The 25,796-nt window shown below is 41.5% G+C and overlaps 1 long non-coding RNA gene across 1 annotated transcript; it reads left to right on the forward strand.

Annotated features, from left to right (window-relative positions):
- The first annotated feature begins 21,714 nt into the window (after positions 1-21,714).
- On the forward strand, positions 21,715-23,542 carry LOC110161899 (uncharacterized). The gene is made up of 5 exons (XR_002318811.2): positions 21,715-21,820; positions 22,364-22,398; positions 22,495-22,646; positions 22,854-22,946; positions 23,253-23,542. It is a non-coding gene; the product is annotated as an uncharacterized LOC110161899 (long non-coding RNA).
- Positions 23,543-25,796: the final 2,254 nt, after the last annotated feature.

Genomic DNA, 25,796 nt, shown 5'->3' on the forward strand with positions numbered 1-25,796 from the left:
CTTGATCATTTGGTCTCCATTTAATGCCATACTGTGAAACATTCCAGACAAAGCAATAACATCTCCATGGAGAAAAGCATTTGAAGGACTCTCCACCAAATGAGTTCCACAGTGCACTTAAGGCAATTTAAGATAATACATGTTTAGCATATAGACTGTTTTTCAGAATGTCTAAAGAGTCTTACATTAGGTGGAGTTCCTAATGCAATAAATGTAATGCGTGTGATAAATGGAAATGTGCAGAATGAATGTTGTGAAATGAATATTTGATCTCTTGTGGCATCTCATGAAGTCTATCTTTTTCTAAGAGCAAAAATAAGTCACACTGACAAACACATAGATGTTTTTTTTTTGTCTGTTTTTTACGATGTTGGGATTTTGTAATGATCGTGAACAAAATCACAACATCTATGCAGCACCACTGAGCACATTTTTCATTACCATCTGGCTGTATTTAGGAACAGAAATGCACAAAATCACCATGTCACAGCATTATTCAGGTAGGGACTTGTCAAGGTGATACAATATTTGTGTGTGTGTTGTATGTTATAGCAGATTAATTATTAGATTAAGTATACAACTTTCATTTTACATTGACAACAATTTTGTTCTACTTCTTTAAAAAAAAAAAAATCAAATGGCCATGAATTACCAATTTAACAAAATCCTTTGTTATTCTTTCCTGCTGAAGGTTTTCTCTTTACCTTGCTGCAACCTCTCTACTCTAACATAATGAGAAAAGGAGACCACAATTATTGCAATTACCCACAGAGAGATGACCCCAATCAAGCTGTTCAATAGAAGTAATTATCCTGAAATACCAGCAATATAAAAAGGAATGGGTAGGAGAGGACAGAAATAAACTTGAACAAATTCCTTCAACATACTGTAGACTAATCATATATCTTTGTATCTGTTTTGCCCCAGACATCTTCAATTAAATGTACACAAATTGAAACATTTCACTGGAAGCACTGTTAATACCAAACCTGATATTATATATACTTTGTGTATTTACTCATGTAACAAATATCAAAAATTAGAAATATACAAGGACTCAGACCTACATTTAGAAATTGTATACAGTATTGTTTCGCACTCAATAAACCATTGCACTATGACCTCCATTTCTTCTAGTGTCCCATGTTCTCTCTCATGTCTGGAGTGACATTAATCACAAGAGGTCACCACTGACAACATGTTACGACCCCTATCTCTGCTGCATTGTGGTTTCATCATCTACTGATCATTTTATAGGTCAGGAGTAAGGGGCCCCTGCCGGGCCAGTCTCATCTTCAGAATAAATAACACTTTACTGTAAGAAGGCTGAAGTTAATGGAATACAGCCAAAAGTGACACTGTAATGAGTCTGATGAAGTTATCAGATTAATAAATATAATGTAATGTAATGTAATTCATATAAATACATTTTGGCATTTTTGGAAGAATACATATATATATAATGTTTCAGACTGTGAATCTGTCATTATTGACATTCAAACAAACAATTTCCCAAATATGGGTTATGTCTCACCTGATATAATTCAGTGGCTGAGTACTGCATACATTTTTAACTTCCTATTTTTTATCTACATAAATTACATTTTATTAGATGTTTTTTGCAAAAACAAAAACATAGCATTTAGTCAAATGTATTTTAACACAAGACTTGGGAAAAAAAAAAGCTGACAAAGACACTTGGTGTGAGAACTGAGTACATACCTTTGGTGCAAGGTCTTTGTAGGCATGAACGAAAAGCAGAATAGTAGCTGACAGCTGCGGCCAATACCCACGTACAGATTACAGTTTATCGAGTGCTTCCTCAAGAAGGTATTGAGTGAATGGTTATGTATCTGATGGTTTGTAGAGGTCGCCTTGAAGGAAGAAAAAAAACAAACATATTTCTTTCCTTCTCAGGTTGTCCTCATTGGGTTTGTCTACCCTGTGGTCAGTAGCAGGATACAGGCAGAAACTCAAGCCCAATGTCCTCTGTGTAATAAAGCATTACTCCTGCATCAAAATCATCATTTTTATACTTTTATATTTACTCATACCTCAAACTTTTTACTTTTTTTATCTCCAAGGATGACTAATAAAAAATCTAAACTGGTCCTAGTTCTAAACCAGGTCTTAAATAGAAAGAAAAACAAAGTGCTACAAGTGCCACAAACATCAGCTTTGCTTTTACTCTTTATTATGCCCAAAAGTACATTGTTTGAATTCTTTGTTTATCAAACATCAAAACCTACTATATATTTTTTCGGTTATAAACTATTTTTAAGCATGCAACAAAAATCGCAGACCACAGACGTGAAGAGAAATGAATGAGGATATAAATCTTATATCCTCCGAGCACAAAAACTGTATCGTTTTGAGCTATCAAAAGTATAGCACACCCCACATTACCTGCTTCCTGTCTACTGTAAAGTGACTCTCTTTGAGACTCTTAAGTGTTCAAAAATCAGAGCACTGCAGTTCTACTTTAAAATGTATGGCAATTTTTATTATTATTATTATTATTATTATTATTTCTGAAATGTGGTGCAATAGTTCAGGTAAATGAAGTAGAATCATGTTTACTGTAGCAGCAGCTTCACCCTGATCCTCACTGTGTGGATTTATGTAAAAATACACATGTGAGGATCTACTCCCACCTTTTTACTTTTAAAGAACAACTCAAACTGAATTGATACTGCTGTTTTGTGGACTGGGTGTCATTATTTATGGAGGACACATCCTAATGTATAATGTTAGAATTTGTTAATGAGAGATGCATAATAAGTTGCCCAATTATTTTTGCTATTTCTTGAGTTGGTATCTTGCTCCTGTATCCGTCATTCTCTTTTGCCCTTGATGCTTTGTTTTATTCGTTGATGCAGTGGTGGTGATGTTTTGTAGTTACAATGTGACAGACACTACACATGAGGAATGCAAGGATTCAAAGTTGGGTAACACTTCCCCAAAGTTGGGGAGAAGAGAATTGGCCAAAATCGGGCAAATTATCCTATAGTGTGAGGTGTTCTTCAGCCTAGTGTCCTTCAAAAGTGATGGGGCAGAAACAGGCCAAACTTGGCCACTAATCAGTCTTCTCATGCAAAGAGGGAAAGGCAAAAAATAAATGTACGAGACAGTCATGACGATGAAAAGACATGCAGGAATGAAGCCATGTCAACATACAAGCTACTATCCACTCAGCTCATACTTAGCTCATACTCGTCATACCACTACCACTGATCCATGCGTGAGCCGGGGGTATTCCTTGTCTGTAAATAGGACACAAAATCTGATGGACACTACAGAAACAAATGCTTCCCATACAGTACTGCTGCTGCATATATAACATAAAAACAGGCTGTGCCCATTACATAATCTCCACCTGATTGGAGCACTTTGGCATACAATGTGGTTTCATTCGGATCAACTTGTTGTTAAGATATTTTCCATACAACCTTATTACTCTGAATGTTCAGGACTTTTCTTTGTAAAATCTCATGTGATTGGCATTTTAGTGCTTTGGTTGTCAAGGATGGATGACTCTCCGATTGCATTTTACACTTGGTGGGTCTAGTTGTGAAATGTTGGGGAACCCCTGTTGTGACCCGACAGGTGTCTGATTTAGAAGATAATGCCAATGATTGATTTTAGTTTATTTTCAGTTTTTACAAAGGCCTGATGAAGTTGACATTGACTGCTTTGGCTGCAGTGGGACTGTGACTATGAGTAATGAGATATGTTCTGACTTAATCATTAATCATTTGAGGTTTGGTGCTTGTGATGCTATATTTGAATAAAATTGATTGGAAGATAAAAAAGGTTAAAATGTAACGAGGATGTGATAAGAACCCTCATTTCTTATAATGTCCACACAGGTCATACACTCTTTTAACAAATAAATATTTCATTATGAGTCATTACCAAACAGTATTTACAGTAGTCGACATTAAGAAATAGCAATTGTGTAGAGATTTGTCTGATGACTTGATACAGAACACAATAATAATAATAATAATAATAATAATAATAGATATAAATAATAATAAAATTTCACAGAAGTGATGAGACGAGCCGCACTCTCGATTGGCTGTAGAATTAAGAATATGAGAAGACTTGGTGTTATTTCTCCCCTGTCTTTATGCGCTGCTGGTTTCTGTTGCAGGTAATTAGGCCCTTGACAAGGACACGAAGCCCCTGCGCTGATAGCACTTCCACTGCCTATAATAACACACCTCACTACATTATAGTACCACACATGAGCTGCAGTCTTTACAGTCCGTTACTGTCCATTATATCCTGTATGTCACAACTGTCATTGGCTCTTCCTGTAGCACTATGGGAAGTGTGTAAGCTGTCAGTCATCTGCTGCTGATTCAAAAAACAACAGTCATGCAGCTGTGATAAATGATAATGGTAAAGTCTGGGACAGTTTTTAGTACCAATCCTTTGACATGCTTTTGCACAGAGATCAAACTCAAAACCTCAGACTTATTTACAACAATTGATATGATTCTTGTAAATGATCCTTAATCCTAAAGTGAAACTGCATAATGTTCTAGAAATGGCAGATCATAATTTCATGGAAACAGAAAGTCAAAACTGTACTTTGGAACATAGATAATTTTTATGCCATGCTATAAAAGGAACAACATTACCATGGAGGCAAGCAGGTGAAGGCCCTCCTCCAGGCCCTTTTGGTTTAAAAGTTATGCATGTGGTGAGGGGAGAGACATGATCTGTTTTGTTTCGGTGAAATTATGCACTGAAAGTTTATCCAACTATCAGATGTACAGAGAAGCATAAAATCATCTCATGTCACAATTCAAGTCTTGAGTCACTGGCATTCAAGTCTAAGTCCAGACTCTTGCAAAGTAGTGCTCTTCACCATTGTGCCACTACCTTCCCTCTGTTCACTCCATCTTAATCTTAAGTTTATTGCAAGAAAAAATAATTTCTCTTCGGGACTTTGTAAGCAGTGTGATGGGGACAGGTGCAGCATGTAGTCAATCCACTAAGTTTAGAGCCATGCTACCCCCACTTTATACTGAAGCATTCCTGCCGTGCCTCTCAGTGTGGGGAAAACAATGCCCAATCAGATGACACATGCTAAAAAGTATCCAGCAGCTACAATGCCAATGGCCCTGTCAGACTGAGACAGGCAGCGCCACCCACAGCACGAGAAATACAGAAAAACATCCTGCGCACCTGCCACTGTCACAGAAACAACAGCAACAACAAACCTTTGGATATTCTCTATTCATGTCTACAGTAGGTTTAAGGCAAAGAAACACAGGAGCTGTTCTGATAAAACTGCCCTCATTCCAATACAATCAAGGCATTTAATTATAACCACACAACAACTCTTTGATCAGTTTGTATATGCATTGTGGCGATTGCTTGAACAGCAGTGAACACAACTGGCTGTCCACTCACCAACAGAAAGTTGTATTCTTGGGGACAGCTGCCATTTTTCCTTCAGACTTTGAGACAGTTGCTTTTAAGTGGCAGGGTATATTCTTATGTCTTTTATGGTTGATGGAGCTGTGGCAGTGAGATATTACAATATTACAATTAGTTCATGCAACAGAGAGAGGTGCATTTTTCTTTATGAGTCACAGCCCCATGGGTAAGACTGAAGTGTCTTTCCCAAAGACACACTAAAAGTATTAAATGGTCAAAGCAGGAATCTTTTCAGATAATTAGACACCTTTTCAAATTCACTATAACTTGTATGAACATTTGAAAATGCGATTTCCTTCCACTGTGTGTGAAACAGTGCACCTGTGCTTTGTTGGCTCCACTGTACGTGGATCCCACTCAGTATTAACTTTTAAGTAAACTATAGTTATTAAAGTTTGTGGAAAATAGACCCATTTATTTTTTCCTTTTTATTGGTCCTGCAGGGACTGGAGAAAAAAGACTTTCAGATGGAAGAAGCATGATGAATGTTGTGAGGGAACACACACACGCACACATGTACACATACACATGTATACATGTATACATACGTACACACACACACCCACACATGTACACACATGTACACACACACGTACACACATGTACACACACACACACACACACACACAAATACACAAACCCATACATGTACACACTAACATACACACATGTACACACACCTACACAAACCTACACACACACACACATACACACACACACACGTACACAAACCCATACATGTACACACAAACATACACACATGTACACACACATACACACACACACATACACACATACACACACACGTACACACGTACACACACACGCACATGCACATGCACAGACTGGGAGATGCAATGGAGCGTTGAGGAGGTGCTGTCCTTGTCTCCCTACACCACTTTATTTCCTGACAGCAGCTTCTGTGACTTCATGAGCTCAAGAACCAGGCCTCACCGCGCCCAGGCCCGTTTCACCGCACAAGTCAAAGACCATTTAGTACAAGATCTCATGGCAAATGGTGCACATCTGAGTAAATGACCTTATTTAGAGGGACATTTGGGTGCGTCAGAGCCTGCAGGCATTCACTCTCACCAAATGTTGATAAGGTAATGGTATTAAAACATGCCTTATTTTGAACAATCTGTTTTTTTGTTTGTTTTTTATGTAATGCACATGAATGACACAGAGCATTCATTTCATGACACTTCACTAGCTCAACTGTGTTGTGTCCTTGGGCAAAGCACTTAAACTACTGGCATGCACTGCATTTTACTTTTAGCATTTAATTGATGAAATAACCTTGTGATGCAAAGTGGACTGTGCAGAGTGGACTCCTGGACACAGGGAGAGCATGCTGGCTATAGAGGACTAACCATCTCTTGTTGATGCTATGGTTTGGTTCAGTTAGTGTTTCCTTCTAACAGATATTTAGATAACCTGTGACCTATGACTCATTCTTTGTGAGTAATGAGGCTTGTGCATCTCTTTTGAATTTCAGGACACTTATCTGAAGGACTTATCTCAGTGTCTATATTGATTGCATTTTATCTTTTTTTATGTCTATAAAAGACTCCCAATACAATCAGACACCAGGATGTAGGCACACACAAGGGAGGACGCAAGGTTAATTATTAACTTATTAGAAGGACAATGTCTGCACTGTATGTGCAACTATTATCTGATGGTTTGATTAATGAGTGACATAGCCGTTAAAAATCATTTATATATTATAATATTACTGACCTAGCAACACAAAGAAAGACTGTAAAATGAAGTCATTGGCTGTTTCCTGGTGAAGGGGGTCTGGAGATTATTAAAGGTCCCACATTACACAAGTAAAATAATGAGTGTAAAATGAGGAGATGATGGTCTGTTGAGCATGGAGGATCATAGCACATGCCCATCTCAGAGAAAAACCTCAAAGAAAACTAAAGATTACTTATGCTTCTGTGTCACTCCACAACTACACTTTTAAGCAGCAAAACCAAACAGCCACATATACTAACATGGACTTTTGCTTGATTATTTATTTAAAAATAAATAAATGAAATACATACTGCTTTTCTACACATACAGAAAAGCACTCTGATATACCAGAAAAAACTAAAACATTAATAAAATATAATATAATGCAATTTGTATATGTTACATTGCAGCATGTAACATTACAACCAGTGTTTCAGCAATAAAAATCTCTGAAATTCTCTCTGGATTGATTATTGTTGTCAGTTAATGTGTTATCCTCTTTGACATCAGGCCTTGTTCCTGAAGAACACAAAATCTCTTCTGTAGCATTCATCACACCCAAAAGGAAGAGACAGAAAAAGACAAGATGATATGCCTTTCCACTTATCATATATTTTGACAGCTGTATTTAGCCTCAGATGTGGTGTGTCAGAATGATGCTAAAGCTTTTAACGACTGTGACAGGGGGAATGCTGGTTGCTGAGCGACACACACTCGCAAACGGAGGGGACGAGCAGGTGCCCGTGCCCGTGTTAGCAGGAGGCACTGCGCTTGGCACATACTGCGCTTTTGTGGATCACTCTAGTTATTTTTATCCCATAGAGCCTAAAAGCTCCACACTGATGACAACTTGCACAAGTTACAAAAAGGAGCACAAATCACACTGTCAGCTGATCGAACAAGTGTCATATTCATATCAAACTTTTTTGTTTCCAGGACACAGAGGGCCAGCAGCATGTCACCAGTAGAAGAAGCCTGTAATTCCACTGCTGGGAATTACATTTAGTGATCACACAACAAGTAAATATTTTTAGAACAAAACTTTTTAAATTCTTAACCTCCTTTTTCACTATAGCTGCAGGGTAGGGTTGTATCCAGCGTCCTGAACTAAACTTCTTCAAACCAGTATAGTATAGTGTATATTTTCCTTATACAAAAACATCATCAGGCATCTTAAAGTAAATTGAATATATTTCAGTGTTACAATGTTGCTGTGTCTCTTCTGTAATTACAGTAATCAGTGTTTGCCAAGTTTACCCATTTTAATTGCCAGGTGGAGGTCTGGAGTAAATAAAGCGTAGCCACAAGGAAAATAACATAACACTGACTGAGAGCTGAGGACAGCTTTATGGGTCATGCACACACTGTTGTCATTTTAAAACTGTAAAAATATTCCCGCACTTTGTTTTGTTTACTGTGTTTATTTCACATTTATTTATTAATAAATGCATACCCTACTGCTCTAAATGTGACACCAAACAGAACCACTGCTTGAAGGTAGAATATCCATATAAAATAAACTTTTTCAGTAATAATCCCCTTCCTCGGCCTGTGTAGGTACAGACACAGAGGGTTGTACTGTACTGTGTGTGTGACAGGTGCACTGTGTACGTTGGACTACGGCCTGAGACATGCTGCCAAGTGCATCCACGACCTCCTTTTGGCAGCCACATCTCACCACCCTCAGACCAGTGGAAAAACAGGGCACGCTCTGGACATAGACACAAGCACCCATCCACTGTGAGGAGGAGGAGGTGGAGAAAGAAATGCCTACTGTTAAACTGTAAACAAAATTCACACAGACACACCCCAAAGGGTTAGCAAGTGCCAGAAAAAAGCAACATGAGTGGTTAGTGCTGACCATTTGAAAATAACCTGGATTTGCCAGTACAGTCAAATTACCAACACAGCAGCACCTGAAGAGAGAGATATTATAATACGTTAGAGGCAGGGTGGTCAATAATCAAACTTTAACTTGTAGGGTAGGATCTGTATTCTCTATATAGCTATTTTAGACTGCCCCGTGCTAGGTAGAATGTTTTCAAAATGTTTTACATTGACTAATATTATGTCTACTCTTTGTTTTTCATTTACCTGGATGTTGAGACAAGGCCCCTATTTCCCAGTGTCAGTCTCTAGAGTTTGGATGTTTGGAGTGTGTCTGATTAATTGATTAATTAATCATTTGCATTTATATAGAGCATGTGAAGACACCCATTACTCATTCACTCCACACTCAGTGGTGGTAAGATACTCTTTTTTGGGCTTTGACTATTTATTGGCTGAATGTCTCCTTCCACTCTTCACTCCATTTCACTATTTCACTATACTGTCCTGTCAGGTTGCTGGGCCAAAATCATATTTTTTAACGGTACATGATGGGCAGGAGAGAAAGTACATTTACATGTATCTGAAATGTGTTGTGTTGGTGAATCCTTGAGAGGCAGAGTTTCAAAGCTTCAATGTGGTGTTTAGCTGCACACTGTTGTGGAGAACAGCCACCTGTCCCTTGCCATGGGGTCAAGGATGACCTGGGGCAGGTCGCTCTGAGAGAGGCCTGTTTCAGTACATTGACCTGGCACGATCTGGCATTTCCTTTCTTCAAGCACTTGAGATCCTCAGGGCAGTTAGTGCAGGTCCCAGGAACACAATATCTGCTGCAGGTTATTATTAGTTACAATGTAATTTTTAATTTGGATGCTGCTTATAACCATCCATCCATCCATTTTCGTCCGCTTATTCGGGGCAGGGTCGCGGGGGTAGCAGCCTAAGCAGGGACTCCCAGACTTCCTTCACCCCAGACACGTCCTCTAGCTCCTCCGGGGGGACCCCGAGGCGTTCCCAGGCCAACCGAGAGACATAGTCCCTCCAGCGTGTCCTGGGTCTTCCCCGGGGCCTCCTCCCAGTGGGACATGCCCAGAACACCTCCCGAAGGAGGCGCCCAGGAGGCATCCGGAACAGATGCCCGAGCCACCTCAACTGGCTCCTCTCGACGTGGAGGAGCAGCGGCTCTACTCCGAGCTCCTCCCGTGTGACTGAGCTCCTCACCCTATCTCTAAGGGCGCTTTCGGCTCAGCTGCCTCTTCACCACAATGGTCCGATACAGCGACCGCATCACTGCCGAAGCTGCACTGATCCGCCTGTCAATCTCACGTTCCGTCCTTCCCTCACTCGTGAACAAGACCCCGAGATACTTGAACTCCTCCACTTGAGGCAGGGACTCTCCACCCACCTGGAGAGGGCAAGCCACCTTTTTCCGGTCGAGAACCATGGCCTCAGACTTAGAAGAGCTGATCTTCATCCCAGCCGCTTCATACTCGGCTGCAAACCGCCCCAGTGCACATTGCAGGTCCTGGTTCGATGAAGCCAACAGGACAACATCGTCCGCAAACAGCAGGGATGAAAGCCTGTGGTCCCCAAACCGGACCCCCTCCAGCCCCTGACTGTGCCTAGAAATTCTGTCCATAAACACAATGAACAGAACCGGTCAATCACACTGCTCCTCCTGCATCCAGGGTTCGACTATTGGCCGGATTCTCCTCTCCAGTACCCTGGAATAGACCTTACCGGGAAGGCTGAGGAGTGTGATCCCCCTATAGTTGGAACACACCCCCTTCTTATACAGAGGGACCACCACCCCGGTTTGCCAGTCCAAGGGTACTGTCCCCGACCGCCACGCGATGTTGAAGAGGCGTGTCAGCCAAAACAGCCCTGCAACATCCAGAGACGTAAGGTACTCAGGACAGATCTCATCCACCCCCGGAGCCTTGCCACCAAGGAGCTTGCCAACCACCTCAGTGACTTCAGCCAGGGTGATGGATAAGTCCGCCTCCGAGTCCCCAGCCTCGGCCTCCTCCTCGGAAGACGTGACGGTGGGATTGAGGAGATCCTCAAAGTATTCCTTCCACCGCCAGACAACATCCCCGGTCGAGGTCAACAGCTCTCCCCCCGCACTGTAAACCGTCCGATAGTCCTCCTCCATGGCCTCCTCGAACTCCTCCCAGCTCCGAGTTTTTGCCTCCACGACCACACGGGCTGCAGCACGCTTGGCCCGCTGGTACCCTTCAGCTGCTTCAGGAGTTCCCCCGAGCCAGCAAGGCCCGATAGGACTCCTTCTTCAGCTTAACAGCATCCCTTACTTCCGGTGTCCACCACCGGGTTCGGGGATTGCCGCTGCGACAAGCACCACAGACCTTACGCCCACAGCTCCGAGCAGCTGCATCGACAATAGAGGCTGAGAATGAAGCCCACTCAGACTCCATATCTCCAGCCTCCCCCGGAATCCGGGAGAAGTCCTCCCGGAGGTGCGAGTTGCAAGTCCTTCTGACAGAGGGCTCCGCCAGATGTTCCCAACAGACCCTCACTACACACTTGGGCCTGCCAGGTCTTTCCGGCTTCCCCCTCCGCCAGCGAACCCAACTCACAACCAGGTGGTGATCAGTTGACAGCTCAGCCCCTCTCTTCACCCGAGTGTCCAAGACACGCGGCCGGAGGTCAGATGACACAACTACAAAGTCGATCAACGACCTCCGGCCTAGGGTGTCCTGGTGCCACGTGCACTTATGGACACCCTTGTGCTCGAACACGGTGTTCGTTATGGACAAACTGTGACTAGCACAGAAGTCCAATAACAAAACACCGCTCGGGTTCAGATCGGGGAGGCCATTCCTCCCAATCACCCCTCTCCAAGTGTCACTGTCGTTGCCCACGTGGGCGTTGAAGTCCCCCAGTAGAACAACAGAGTCCCCGGTCGGTGCACTGTCTAGTACCTCTCCCAGGGACTCCAAGAAGGCCAGGTACTCTGCACTGCTGTTCGGCCCGTAGGCCGACACCACAGTTAGAGACCTGTCCCCGACCCGAAGGCGCAGGGACGTGACCCTCTTGTTCACCGGGGTGAACTCCAGCACACAGCGGCTGAGCTGTGGGGCAATGAGCAGGCCCATACCAGCCCGCCGCCGCTCCCCGCGACCAACGCCAGAGAAATGGAGAGTCCAGCCCCTCTCAAGGAGTTGGGTTCCAGAGCCCAAACTGTGCGTGGAGGTGAGGCCGACTATATCTAGTCGGTAACACTCAACCTTCCGCACAAGCTCAGGCTCCTTCCCCCCCAGCGAGGTGACATTCCATGTCCCCAGAGTTAGTCTCCATGTCCGGAGATCCAGTCGCCGAGGCCCCCACCGTCGACTGCTGCCTAGATCTCTCTGCACCGGCCCCATATGGATCCTCCCGCGGGTGGTGGGCCCACGTGAGGACGGCCCCACGTCGCTCCTTTGGGCTAAGCCCGGCTGGGCCCCGTGGGGGAAGGCCCGGCCACCAGGCTCTCCCTGACCAGCACCCACCCCAGGCCTGGCTCCAGGGTGAGGCCCCGGTGACGCCAATCCGGGCGACGCCGTTGCCCTCTGAGTGGACATCATCATAGTAAAGGACTTCTGAACCGTTCTTCGTCTGACCCGTCCCCCCGGACCTGTTTGCCTTGGGTGACCCTACCAGGGGCATGAAGCCCCCGACAATATAGCTCCCGGGATCATTCGGGCACTCAAACCCCTCCACCACGATAAGGTGACAGTTCAAGGAGGGGCTGCTTATAACCATGAAGATGTTATTGTTTTGCATGAAATGTTCCACAGTAAGGCATTAAACTTACCTTGTATATATCTTGCATTTAGTAGTTTAGTATTTCACAAAAATACCTGGAAAAACATTCTTTCTCAGAGTGAGGAGGGTTGCCTCTCCACAGATCTGAAATATAAGTTTTCTATTGTAGGAGATAAATTTAATGCCATATTGTTGTACAGTGTACCAGGTTAGATAAGTGGGTAGCAGACCCTCTACCAGAAAATTTACATAGTGCACTTTTTAAGTATCTTATATTTTGTAGCTGACTTTGTTGTTGTTGTTTTGTCTTTTTCCATAAAACCAAACCTAAATATAAAAAAAAATCACACATTTTAACAAACTGCACAATACATGTGGCTGGGACTGACCACAGTGTTGTCAAGTAATTGCATTCATAAATAAAAGCAGCTCTGATACTGTGAAATTGAGTGTCAGTGATCCATTAACGCAGACAAGTCCCTGGTCTCTTTGATAAATCATGTGCCGTTGACCTTTGGGACCCTACATGTCCACAGCTCTTCACAGAGGAACATGCCTCAGCCCTCCTCACCAGGACAGCCTATCCATCACTACAGGGGCCAGACACTCAGCACCATATTATGTGAGATTATTAGAGGAGTTTTTCATTGAGCTACAGTGACATTATTGATGTTTAAGTGTCTGAGATCAATATCTTTACACTGGATTCACAAGAGGGACATTAACCTATGGGTCCCTGGACGATGTATTTTTGAATGCAGTGGTGCAGTCCAAATCCCCATGTGATATACAGTAGTCTATTAAAATCAGAGCTGAGTCTTTCCTATATGTCCTCAGTGGAATTGTTATTTCCCAAAAACACACAAGTCATTTCTTTTCTTCTCTTGAGTCTTCACACATCAATTATCCCCAGCCTCTCTCCAATGACCTGGATCATACACCCCCAGAATATCTTCATGATTAGTTGTATTGTACATGAGTACAACAGCACACAATGCAGTTTTGCTAATCCATCCCATGTCAAAACCATCCCCTTCACTAACAACCAAATGAAGACTGAATCACTAATGCTGGTGCTTGAAATACAAAAGATACATATTGTAGTTTAGTGCTTTTGCTTTTGTTAATAGAAATGACTCCTCGGGGTTACTTTAACTGTGCATTCTTGGGCAAAACATTTTACCCACCCTGTCTACATTTGAATGATTGTGAGTGATTGGTGGTGGTCAGAGGCGGAGTTGGCACAGATTGGTGGTCTCGTATCCATTAGAAAAAGAAATACCAAAATGAAAAATGTTGAATCTCCCTATTTTCAGACAGTCCATCCATCCATCCATTTTCTCCCACTTATTCGGGGCCAGGTTGCGGGAGCAGCAGTCTAGGACTCCCAGACATCCTTCACCCCAGACACGTCCTCCAGCTCCTCCGGGGGAACCCCGAGGCGTTCCCAGGCCAGCCGAGAGACATAGTCCCTCCAGCGTGTCCTGGGTCTTCCCCGGGGCCTCCTCCCAGTGGGACATGCCCGGAACACCTCCCGAGGGAGGTGCCCAAGAGGCATCCGGAACAGATGCCTGAGCCACCTCAACTGGCTCCTCTCAACGTGGAGGAGCAGCGGCTCTACTCCGAGCTCCTCCCGTGTGACTGAGCTCCTCACCCTATCTCTAAGGGAGCGCCCAGCCACCCTGCGAAGGAAACTAATTTTGAGCGCTTGTATCCGCAATCTTGTCCTTTCGGTCATTACCCAGAGCTCATGACCATAGGTGAAAGTAGGAAGACCGACTGGTAAATCGAGAGTTTCGCCTTTTCGCCCTTCGATCACTTTGCAGCGGCCCCATATGTCTCCTCCCGCAGGTGGTGGGTCCACGGAAGGACGGCCCCACGTCGCTCATTCGGGCTGTGCCCGGCCGGGCCTTGTGGGGGAAGGCCCGGCCACCAGACGCTCGCCTTCGAGCACCCACCCCAGGCCTGGCTCCAGGGTGGAGCCCTGGTGACGCCATTCTGGGCGACGTAACTGATTGGAACTCATCATGTGGGGCTTCTGAACCATTCTTCATCTGACCCGTCCCCCCGGACCTGTTTGCCTTAGGTGACCCTACCAGGGGCATGAAGCCCCCTACAACATAGCTCCCAGGATCATTCGGGCACTCAAACCCCTCCACCACGATAAGGTGACGGTTCAAGGAGGGGTTTTCAGATAGGCCTGACTGAAAGGTGGATTAGCCTATTAACGACACACATGGTCCATTTGTATCCAAAAAAAAAAAAAAAAAACTACTTATGAGACAAAAACAAAGAGAAAAAATATCACAGGGGATGGAAAAACAACACAGCTTTCTGTAGAATCAATGAGAAAAACAATACACTCTTAATATGAGGTGAGGTGTGATTTTCTTTGTAAATGACAAGTGACCTATGAGCTCCTTTGTTTCTCAAGTGTCACTGAAAAACAAATCTTATTGCATCAACATGTGTCGGGACCAGAGTTTTATATATATATATATATATATATATATAATATGTACAGGAGCAGGCCCTGCGCTTGCAAACAATAGAGGCCCAGATCTACCAGACAAACCCACAGTGTAGGCTGTGCAAAGACGCTCCTGAGAAAGTCCAGCACATAACTGCAGGGTGTAAGATGTTGGCAGAGAAAGCATACATGGAGTGACATGACCAAGGCATAGTGTACAAAAACATCTGTGCAGAGTACGGGCTGGAGACCCCAGGATCAATGTGGGAAACACCTCCAAAGGTTGTGGAGAACAACCGAGCCAAGATCCTGTTGGACTTCCAGATACAGACTGACAGGATGGTGATGGCGAACCAACCAGACATAGTGGTGGTGGATAAGAAACAGAGCAGAGCCGTGGTGGTGGACATTGCAGTGGTGCCTGTGGTGATCGGAGCATATTCATTCTGGATTAAAATATGTCCCTGATCTTTCTTATTAAGTTATCCAATATCAAATGTGGGCAGACACAGTTTGCACTTACACATTCTAAAAAGTCAAAATAGTTGTTTTGTGTTTGTTTGTTTGTTTGTTTGTTTGTTTTTTGTTTTTGTTTTTCCTGCCATAAACCTTTGGTGCAAAACAGCAAAAATACTTTCATAATACAATTGACATCATCCTGGATTATCACACATTTCCATATTTGGTGTCAACTGTGTCCTCTATTTGAATAATCTGAAAACATAAGGGTGTCCCCACTCTCTGTAATGAGATTAAAGCCCCTGCAGCTCTAGGATGCTGGCTGTACTGACCAGCTTTGATGTCCCTCTTGGAAACAGCTTATTAGAAAAAGAAGTGCAGAAGGACGTGAGGAAAGGAAGTACACATTGTTATTGTCAGCAAAACGCTCTAAGACAGTTTTTAATTTAATTTGGTTATTGCTGGATTTCTAAAGGTCCTAAAGGCACTTTTTATCTGAGCTGCTTGTGTTTATAGATAAGATGTTTTTTGGCTGTGGCTGAGCAGAGGTCCAAATATGCAACCAAACCCACTCAAAAATCATTTTCTTCACAGCCCACGTGGCATATTATAGTTAGTGCCCACATTCAACCTTTGACTCCAGTATTTCTTTGTACCAAAAGGTAGTCTTCTAAATGTTTGAAAGAAACTTTTTTTTTGTACTTCTTTGGATTAGGATCTTCTCCTCTTATAAAAAATATATAAAGTCAAACTAAACCCATTCTGATACAAATGAGACAAAGAAAATGCTACGTGTGATTAAAAGTAACAGTTGAACAATTTTTTGATTCTAATTTCTTCCCATCTATTCTCTTTTGCTTTTGAAACCCACACATAAACTGTTGAACCCTGGTTTCTTTAGATTCTTTCATGCTTTTTGAAGGATTTTTTTGACAAAAGGTGGAAAGGACAGAGGGGCCCATGGGAGGCAGGATCCATTTCTCCATCTCCTTGGACACTGCAGAGCTGACACTGCAGCCACTGCATACTCTGCCCTGTGCCTCTGTCAGGACACACAGTCTGCTCCCATCTTTAAATGACATGACTTTTAGCCATGAAAGAGCTGCCAGACGGACCATATCGGCTTTGGCCATGCAGCAGAATTGGAAATGATTCTGTGAATAAGATACATGGAATACTATATCTTAAATAACATTGATGTCAGAACCTGTGACTGTTTTTATCTGATTTGCAAGGTTTACTCTGGCATGTTCAGGGCTTCAAAGATACATGCCTCCAGTATTATAATGTACCTTAGCAATTTGACTGAATATTGTAGTCACCTGGACATTTTTTTAATCAACAGTTACCATACAGAAACCATTTTCAAGATGAGGGTATTGGTCTGAGGAACTATACAGTGTATATGTATATGTATATGTATATATTTAGATTTGAGGGTGGATTTAACATTTCAAAGTTTAAATTTGAACTCCATCTACCCATTTGCCATTTGTGTCTTGATATAAACTATAGATACCAGATGATTAGGTAAAAACAAATACATTACATCTAGTTGGAGTCAGACCATTAAAAGCAGAAACATGGAGCATATAACACCTCATGAAATGTGCTCTTTGGGATACAGACCGAAGCCCCCTCACCTGTTCTGAGATATTGAGACAAGGCTGTTAATCTGACAGATAATCCTCAGGAGAAGCCGACAGAAGTAACACTACCACTTCTCACAGAGCGTAGACCCAGGCACCGGGATTTGGCGAAGGTCAGATACTGAGCGTTTTAAATGGAGAATTGTCAGCAGAGCACAGGCTGCAGGGGGGAGATAAGCCACGATGGAAGCTGTCTTTTTAACATTTAGCGCATGTCATTTATCACGATGGAGGAGCGACACAAAGCATGGTGGTTCTCAAAATCAGTGCTTCAATGAATACAACAAATAACACTACCACTACTATCAGTAATACTGCATTTATATTGATGTATTATGTTTTCCATAAAACCATTGTACATGTTGCTGGATTTTTGTCGTATTTATTTTTATAATTTAATTGCAGTTGATTCAGTATAAATTATACTGTTGACTACACCACCTGCTTGGGCGATATTATTGCGTTGTCTAAACTTTCTACAGTGTGGCATTAAATCTATTTATCTCCGTGTAAGCAGCTGGCACCTGGCTAAATTACAGGTCAGATTTGTGGTGAGTTGAAAGTAGAAAGCATGTTTTCCAAGTGATATGTATTTGTAATCTAAATGCAAAGGGAATAATGCAAGATAGATACATTGAATGCCATATTATGGATTCCAGCAAAAGTAAACTCTTTATGAAGAAAAGCATGTGGCAGACTCCTCAACAGAAAAGTTACATAGTGCATCTTTAATTAAAATGGTTTCATAATTCTAATTCCAAGAGTTGCAGGGTACTGAAGACCAAAACAGCACATGTTATGACAAGGTGAACCCAACAGCAACAGACCAGAGGGGTTTTATTACAGTGATGTCGCACTTCATGTGGCATAGGTATCCATCATTTCTTTAGAAGAAGAAAATTAACTAAAACATCTAACAGTATCTTTCTGAGGATCAGATATCCTTTTTAAAATAGTTTTCCTCACAGACATATTACTCCATCCATTTTCTTCCACTTATCCAGGGCTGGGTTGCGGGGGCAATGGCTTTAAGAAGGGACTCCCAGACTTCCTTCACCACGGACACTTCCTCCAGCTCCTCCAGGGGGACCCCGAGGCGTTCCCAAGGCAGCTGAGAGACATAGTCCCTCCAATGTGTCCTGGGTCTTCCCCGGGGCCTCCTCCTGGTGGGACATGCCCGGAACACCTCCCGAGGGAGACATCTGGAACAGATGCCTGAGTCACCTCAGCTGTCTCCTCTTGATATGGAGGAGCAATGGCTCTACTCCAAGCTCCTCCCATATGGCTGAGCTCCTCACTCTATCTCTGAGGGAGCGCCCAGCCACTCTGCGTAGGAAACTCATTTCAGCTGCTTGTATCCGCAATCTTGTCCTTTCGGTCATTACCTAAAGCTTATGACCATAGGTGAGAGTAGGAACGCAGATTGACCGGTTCAGCTCCATCTTCACCACAACAGTCCGATACAGCAACCTCATCACTGCCAACACTGCACTGAACCACCTGTCAATCTCACACTCTATCCTCCCCTCACTTGTGAACAAGACCCCGAGATACTCGAACTCCTCCACTTGAAGCAGGGACTTTCCACCCATTCGAAGTGAGCAAGCCACCTTTTTCTGGTCAAGAACCATGGTCTCAGATTTGGAGGAGCTGATCTTCATTCCAGTCGCTTCACACTCACCTGCAAACCGCCCCAGGGCATGCTGCAGGTCCTGGTTTGATGGAGCCAACAGGACAACATCATCTGCAAACAGCAGAGATGAGATCCTGTGGTCCCCATCCCGGACCCTCTAACTGCATCCATAAATACAATGAACAGAACCGGTGACAAAGGGCAGCCCTGGTGGAGTCCAGCATGCACTGGGAACAGGTCTGATGACTTATTCTCTATTCTAAGTTTGCATATCTTTTACAATTTATTTGACACTGAAGAAGCTAATGGAATGAATGAATGAATGAATGAACAAATAAATAAATATCTACAAAACAAAGTTGTGGCAATGTCAAAACTGTCTGAACCCATTCAACCTGAAGAGCCTTTAAGTAAATCAGAAGTGAGTTACTGTTGTTGTTCCAATAAAAATCCTATTGCCCTGTCTCTTGTTTTTTTAGATATAATAGTTTTCTATTTATCTCACATGCTGCCCTACAGCCTCAATTTTTTTTTTTTTATTAAAATTTTTATTTTTTTTTTTTTCATTTTGGTGTCTGTTCACATTGCCTTTAACAGTGTGACAGTTTCAAGCATTAAAATAAAAAACTGAATCTTTCACCAAAATGAATGCAGGTTAAAACAGTAATAACTGTATTAGAGGTGAGTATCCAAATAACTCAATTAGACATAAATGTGCTAAAACATATCTTTAAATGGTTAAACAGAGGATGTTTAAATTGAGACAAATGTCAAGTTTTGATTATCTGTGGTCGCTCACCTTTAAAAGGCCCATATTGCACTAATTTAGAATCTGTTATACCGTTTCCTCATGTTCTTCTCTCAAATTAAAAACACTCTGTTCCACCTTGTAATCTTATGTAGTAAAACAGGATGTTTTTAAACTCTACACACAGTAAAGGTAAATGTAGATTATAAGTATCTTATAACTTGAAAACTACTGCTTCATTACATCACAAAGTTGGAGCATTTTGAGCTTTGGAGATTTGCAGACTAATAGTAAAGGGTTACTCAAACATGTGTAAATGAAACAAAACACAACTCTAGGTATATTTTCAAGGATTTTATTTTCAACTAGAAAAGCACTCAGAGAGCGCAGACCTCTGCCAAGGACTACCCCCATTTTTTATATAAATTGCAATAAAATCAGTCTTCTGGATCAGATCCGGATCAGCCTTTGGAATATGAAAGAGGATCCCATTGTCCATCTCTGAGTCAAATTTCATGGGGTTTGGTCAATAATTAACCGAGATATTGAGAAACAAAATTTTTGGCCCCATTTACCACAATGTTAACTAAAATTTCAAAGTGATCCAGAATCCAGGATTTCTTCTGGATCATCCCCAAAATGAAATCAGTTCTTCCTTTTCACATTTCCAACAAATCCTGAAAATTTCATCAAAATCGGTCCATAACTTTTTGAGTTATGTTGCTAACAGACAAACAAACAAACAAACAAACAGACAAACACCAGCAAAAACATAACCTCCTTGGCGGAGGTAATTATAACATGGCTTAAAGCTCACAAGAGGCAATTTTTTTGTAGTAAAGGACATTTATCCTGAATCACTCTATGTGGTTGAATGGCTAATGCTCCCACTGACATTCAATAACATTCACATTTGGGCAAAGTCATGGATCACAGTGAGGAAAAGTAACCCCAGACATCTCGTCACTGCTGGAGGGGACACCTAAAAAAGTTCCACTAGCTACTCTCTATGAACACAATGTCTTTCAGTTGTCATTGTTTCAGTAGGGATTTACAAAAAGAAGACATGCATGCAGCAGACTTTAGTTGGTTATATTTACTGTGTCAAGGTCATCAGACTGCTAGACTGGTAGATATGTGTCCTCTAGCTATTTTTGCTCTCTATGTTGCGGAAATACTTATCTAATATAGGACTAAATAATCAGTTTCCTCCAGCTAGAAACCATTCACCTGTCCTCCAATGTAGAGTTTCTTCCTGGCAGTATCACCTTGATGTCTGAGAGCAAAGCTAGCATGATTAAACATATGGTGTGTACATGACAAAGATTCACCTTGTAACAATACCTATAGGTGTGAAAGACAATGCCCATAGGCTCCATTGTGTACAGGATATTAAAACTGCATTACCAAAGTGACTCCAGTGGTAGTTTAATTCAATAAGAAGCAACCCATTGACTTAATATAAGATCTGAATGAGCAGATTAGGAGCATTAAAGGTGTTGTATTTCCATTGATCCTTTTTGGTGATGCAGCCTGCTGGCTCTTCTCGGGGTACACATTAAATATTTACGTGGTCGGACCTGCTGTGACATTGACTAATGGATTTCAAGTTTCCACAAGCATGGATCAGAGTTTATCTCCAAACACAATCAACCAATACTTAAGGCAAAGGTGTCCCAGGCCAATTTAGAAACTTCCTGTAGCAAGTAAAGTTGTGGAGCTGAAACAATTAATCTCCGGATCATATACTGCAACATTTACAGTTGTTAGTGTAACTGCACTGTAAACCCAAATTTTCTTTTACATATTAAGCCATGCTAATATTACTAATCTTTTTAATATTTTGCAAAAGGCGGGACCATTACTAAACAAAGTGTGAATTGTAAACTATTTTAAACTAGTATTTGCTGTACTAATGGCCCTGAGTGGAGACGGCTCACACTTGTATGTTTTTACCGGTGAAGGGAGAGGCTTGGCGCCTGAACACTCCCAAACTGCACCAAACCACATTTGACTTCTGCTCGGACTGTTGGCTGCAATTCAGCGTCAGTCTGCTTTATCATCATATGGTAAGTGAATAAATATGGTTTATGTTCCCGTGAGACTGAATAGTTGGTGACATTGGTTGACGCTTGCAGCCAAATAAGGCTAACGTGAAGTTAACTTGTGGTCACGATGCGCTCGCTATCATCTGTTAGCATTAGCTGTTCTCTGTTAGCGGCTAACAGTTAACGGTGTCTGAGCCGGTACTAGCGGCATCTTTACCGGCCCGGTAGAGATGCGCGGAGGGCGGACTCCGCGGCTAAACCGCGGCTCAGGCGGATGACGCGACGAAAAATACAATTTTAATCAAATTCGGGCGGGTGGCGGTTTAACGACGCATGGACCCATAGCACTCCTCACGGGCGCCGTGTCTTCTCACGTACACCGTGTGCACCGCGCCTTTTTTTAAATCGAGACTCGTTTTCGTTGTTTGCTATATGGTTGTTCTAATATCTAAAATCGTGTGTGCAAATGGAGAGTTTGGAGTTCAAGTTTTTAGATTATCACCACAAAATTGCATAAAAGCTTTGGTTGGAATTAAACACTAAAACATATTTTCTGTTTTACAGGTGACTACCCAACATGCTGTGGAGCTGTAAATACTGTGAGTTCAGCTGTGATAAGAGAGGTTACTACCTCAGACACTACAGAACACTAATTTCTTTCTTTTTTTTTTTTTTTTTTTTTTTTTTTTTTTTAGATTTGTCTGGAATTCAAAAGGATTGTGGGAAAAGACCTGCACCAGGAATTTTATTCTGCCCTTGATAACCACACTACCCATTTTATTGAAAGTTTTAAAGCTAAGAGGGGCAACGTGGGTGACAGTTGGCACAGCTTTTGCAGCAAATACAGGTAAAACTTTTGTAACCCGGATAAAAATACATGTGCAGTAAAAGCATAAGTTCATAACATAGTTAATCTAAAATGGATAAAAAGATAATTCGTTTTTTATTAAAATACATAGTTCATGTTAATGGTTAAATGTATATTTACAAAAGTGTTTGCGTCTCTGTATATTTCTTTTAATTTATCATACAGTATTCATTTTCTGTCTTACAGTCACTGGATTCTACTGAAAAAAGGACAGTCACACTAAGAGGTCTTCCTTACTTACTCGGAGACAGTCCCACCGAATTCTTCAAATCTAGCTTTGTAAGTGTACATTTTGTTTGTAATGTGAAACTTTTAGAATGTGACATTTATTGTATAATTTGAATATGCCAAAACTGACAAGTAGTCTATACATTACGAGCTTCAGCCATTCCATGAATATTATTTATCTTAAAGTCAGATTATTATTGATTTTCAAATATTTGTTTGAACATTTATCAGTTATGTCAGCATAAATTGAATTTCATACAATTTATGTTTTGTCATTCTTATTGAGTCTGTTGTAGTTCAGTAATTTCATTCACTAATGGTTATGTTTCTGGCATTAATGTTTTTGTTTTTCTTTAGGATGGTGATGAATCCTTTCGCCAAATGGACATTGGGATCTTGTTAGTAAATCTGAAGGTGTCTCTCTTCCAACACCAGATCTTCACCCAGCAAGCCTGAAAATCATCATTGAGGGTGAAATTGTTATGGACAAGCTGACAACCCTTATAACCCCTTGTTTGAATTGTGAAATGTAAAACACAAAAGCAAATGCTGTTACAGGGAACAAACAGAAGACTGCACTTTATTCAGGTTTAAGCATGTTATTATTGCACTATTTTTGCAATAAATTTGTGAGAAAAAAATTGTCATTTTATGTCAATTATTAAAAAAATAATATGATGTATAATTTGCATCTAATTATTATAATTAATACACATATTCAATAAATACTCATAAATATCAGAAATACATACTGATAAAAATAAGTAATGATTACTGTAATACACAAGTAATGGTTAGTTAATTACTTGTAAACATTAGTTTTAGAAACTTAAGTTCTTTAGTAATGGGTTATCTTGGACAGAAGATTTTATGTAAACAGAGCTTGATTTGTTTAGTTTTTGATATTGTAAAAACTAGACATCCCAGTGCAATCACTTACCACGCGCGGTTTTAGTAATGATTACTAATTTGGGTTTACAGTGTGGGAATTGAATAGTAGGCCAAAAAATTTGCCTTCATCATATTACACTGGATAGTTACTGGTCACATTATAGTAGTCTTCAGAGCTTTTTGACAGAAAGATACCAGCCACCAGAAAAGTTACACAGTGGATCAAGACGTGTGCACCCTGACCAGTATAGGACAGGCTATGACACATACTTAATGGCGTGGACCGAGAGAAACGCGCGAGGAGCGGCTGAATCTCAGTGCGGAATGTCATCAAGACCTTGAGATTTCAACAGAAAATCAATTAGGCCGTAATGCGGAGCGGCGGGCCCGGAGCTAAATTGGCTGCTGTAGCGCTGAGGGGCCAGCCGCTTGACTCTCTCCCTGATTGTCCCTGGCAGAGGTCAGCGGGGCTCTCCAAACATTTAATACCAAACAACAACAATATCCACTTAACACAAATGATTACTGCTCCGAGTCAATCAAAGCCCTCCCTCAGAATCTCAAAGAGAGTCGCACGTAGGTCCCATATGAACGATGTTAGACTATTTAAACACATCTTGAAAGAAAAATAAATAAAGAAATAAAGGAGCACCGTTTGACATTGGTCCGTATAGCGGTGTGTGCTTTTGGTGACAGTGGTGTTCAGTGGCTTTCTCGTGCTCGGACTTGCCTGACACAAAGCGCGTGCAGCTCATACCGTGTGAGAACCAGTCAAGCCAGACGATCTGCTGCAAGGATGACATCTACAGGCGGCACAGGTAAAGTGCAGGTCCGTGTGAGCCAAAAAAAATAAAAAATAAAAAATCCCCAAACAGGGATTAGTAATTGTTACATGAAGAAACTGATGTGTAAATATTATGCAAGGCTACGGTTGAATATTTGAGAAAACAACACTTGCAAAAGACTTGGGCAGGTGTATAACACCATAAAAAGAGAAGTAGCCTACTTTATAATGGTGTAGGTCTATATTGAAATTTAAGGCTTAGATTTGACATTTTTCTTTTTATGCTTGTTATACTATTACTATTCTTACTTTCAACCAATGAAATAATTGCATATGTTTCAACAAGTATAGCATATTCCTGTACTTTGTCCTTTTAGTTTTGACTAATGGTATTTTGAGTAGAATGCACTGAAAATAGGTTATGTTCATTTCTCCACCAAATCCCACGATGATGTAAAATGTGTGTGTTGTTCCGTCTGGAAGTCTCCTGCAGTGTTTACTTTGAGTGAGTTTGGTTTTTCCTCTCAGACCCCCACTGACTCCCACATCTCTCCCCAATGTGGCTATTTATGGAACAGATTGGAAACAGGCAGTAATCAGCATGAATCCCATCTCACCCATCTTACAGTTGCCTAAGCAGCATCAGCTACAATGGATACAGAGCACAACAGACGATACCAAAACTGAAATCTATAAGAACCAAATATTTTCAGATTTTGAAAGGTTCTCATCTCAGTATTTATCAAATTGTAATTTAAGTATTTTCATTCCCGGTCTCTTCTGAATGCTGACACATCATCATGAATATTCATTTAGAATGCTCTTTTAGCTCAGAGTCACCACTTCTTGAACAGCCTAGTACTCTACAAGGACTATGTTCATTACAGGGTAATTCTCTGAAATAGTCATTGCCTGTTCTAACAACTGCAGGTGCAGGTGAAGGGTTATGTAATGTTGTAATAGCATGTAGGCTTGTCATAATAATTACTACATCTACACAAAAGCAGCATATTGTGACGCCTTGTATGTGCCAAATGCATAATACATTTCTACAGCAAGAAAGACAATTATCTTATTCATATCTGGACCTTTTTTTTTTCAAATCCCCAGTGTAATTGATTGTTCATCATTTATTGGGTATGTATTTATTTATTTAAAGGTCTTATATTACACAAAATTTAATCTTGGGCATGTTATAATGTTGTTAATTTATGAAAATCAATTTG

Source organism: Boleophthalmus pectinirostris, unplaced genomic scaffold (assembly GCF_026225935.1).
Source record: "Boleophthalmus pectinirostris isolate CB_2022bp ecotype Guang Dong unplaced genomic scaffold, ASM2622593v1 HiC_scaffold_18, whole genome shotgun sequence".
In the NCBI taxonomy this organism is placed as follows: domain Eukaryota; kingdom Metazoa; phylum Chordata; class Actinopteri; order Gobiiformes; family Gobiidae; genus Boleophthalmus; species Boleophthalmus pectinirostris.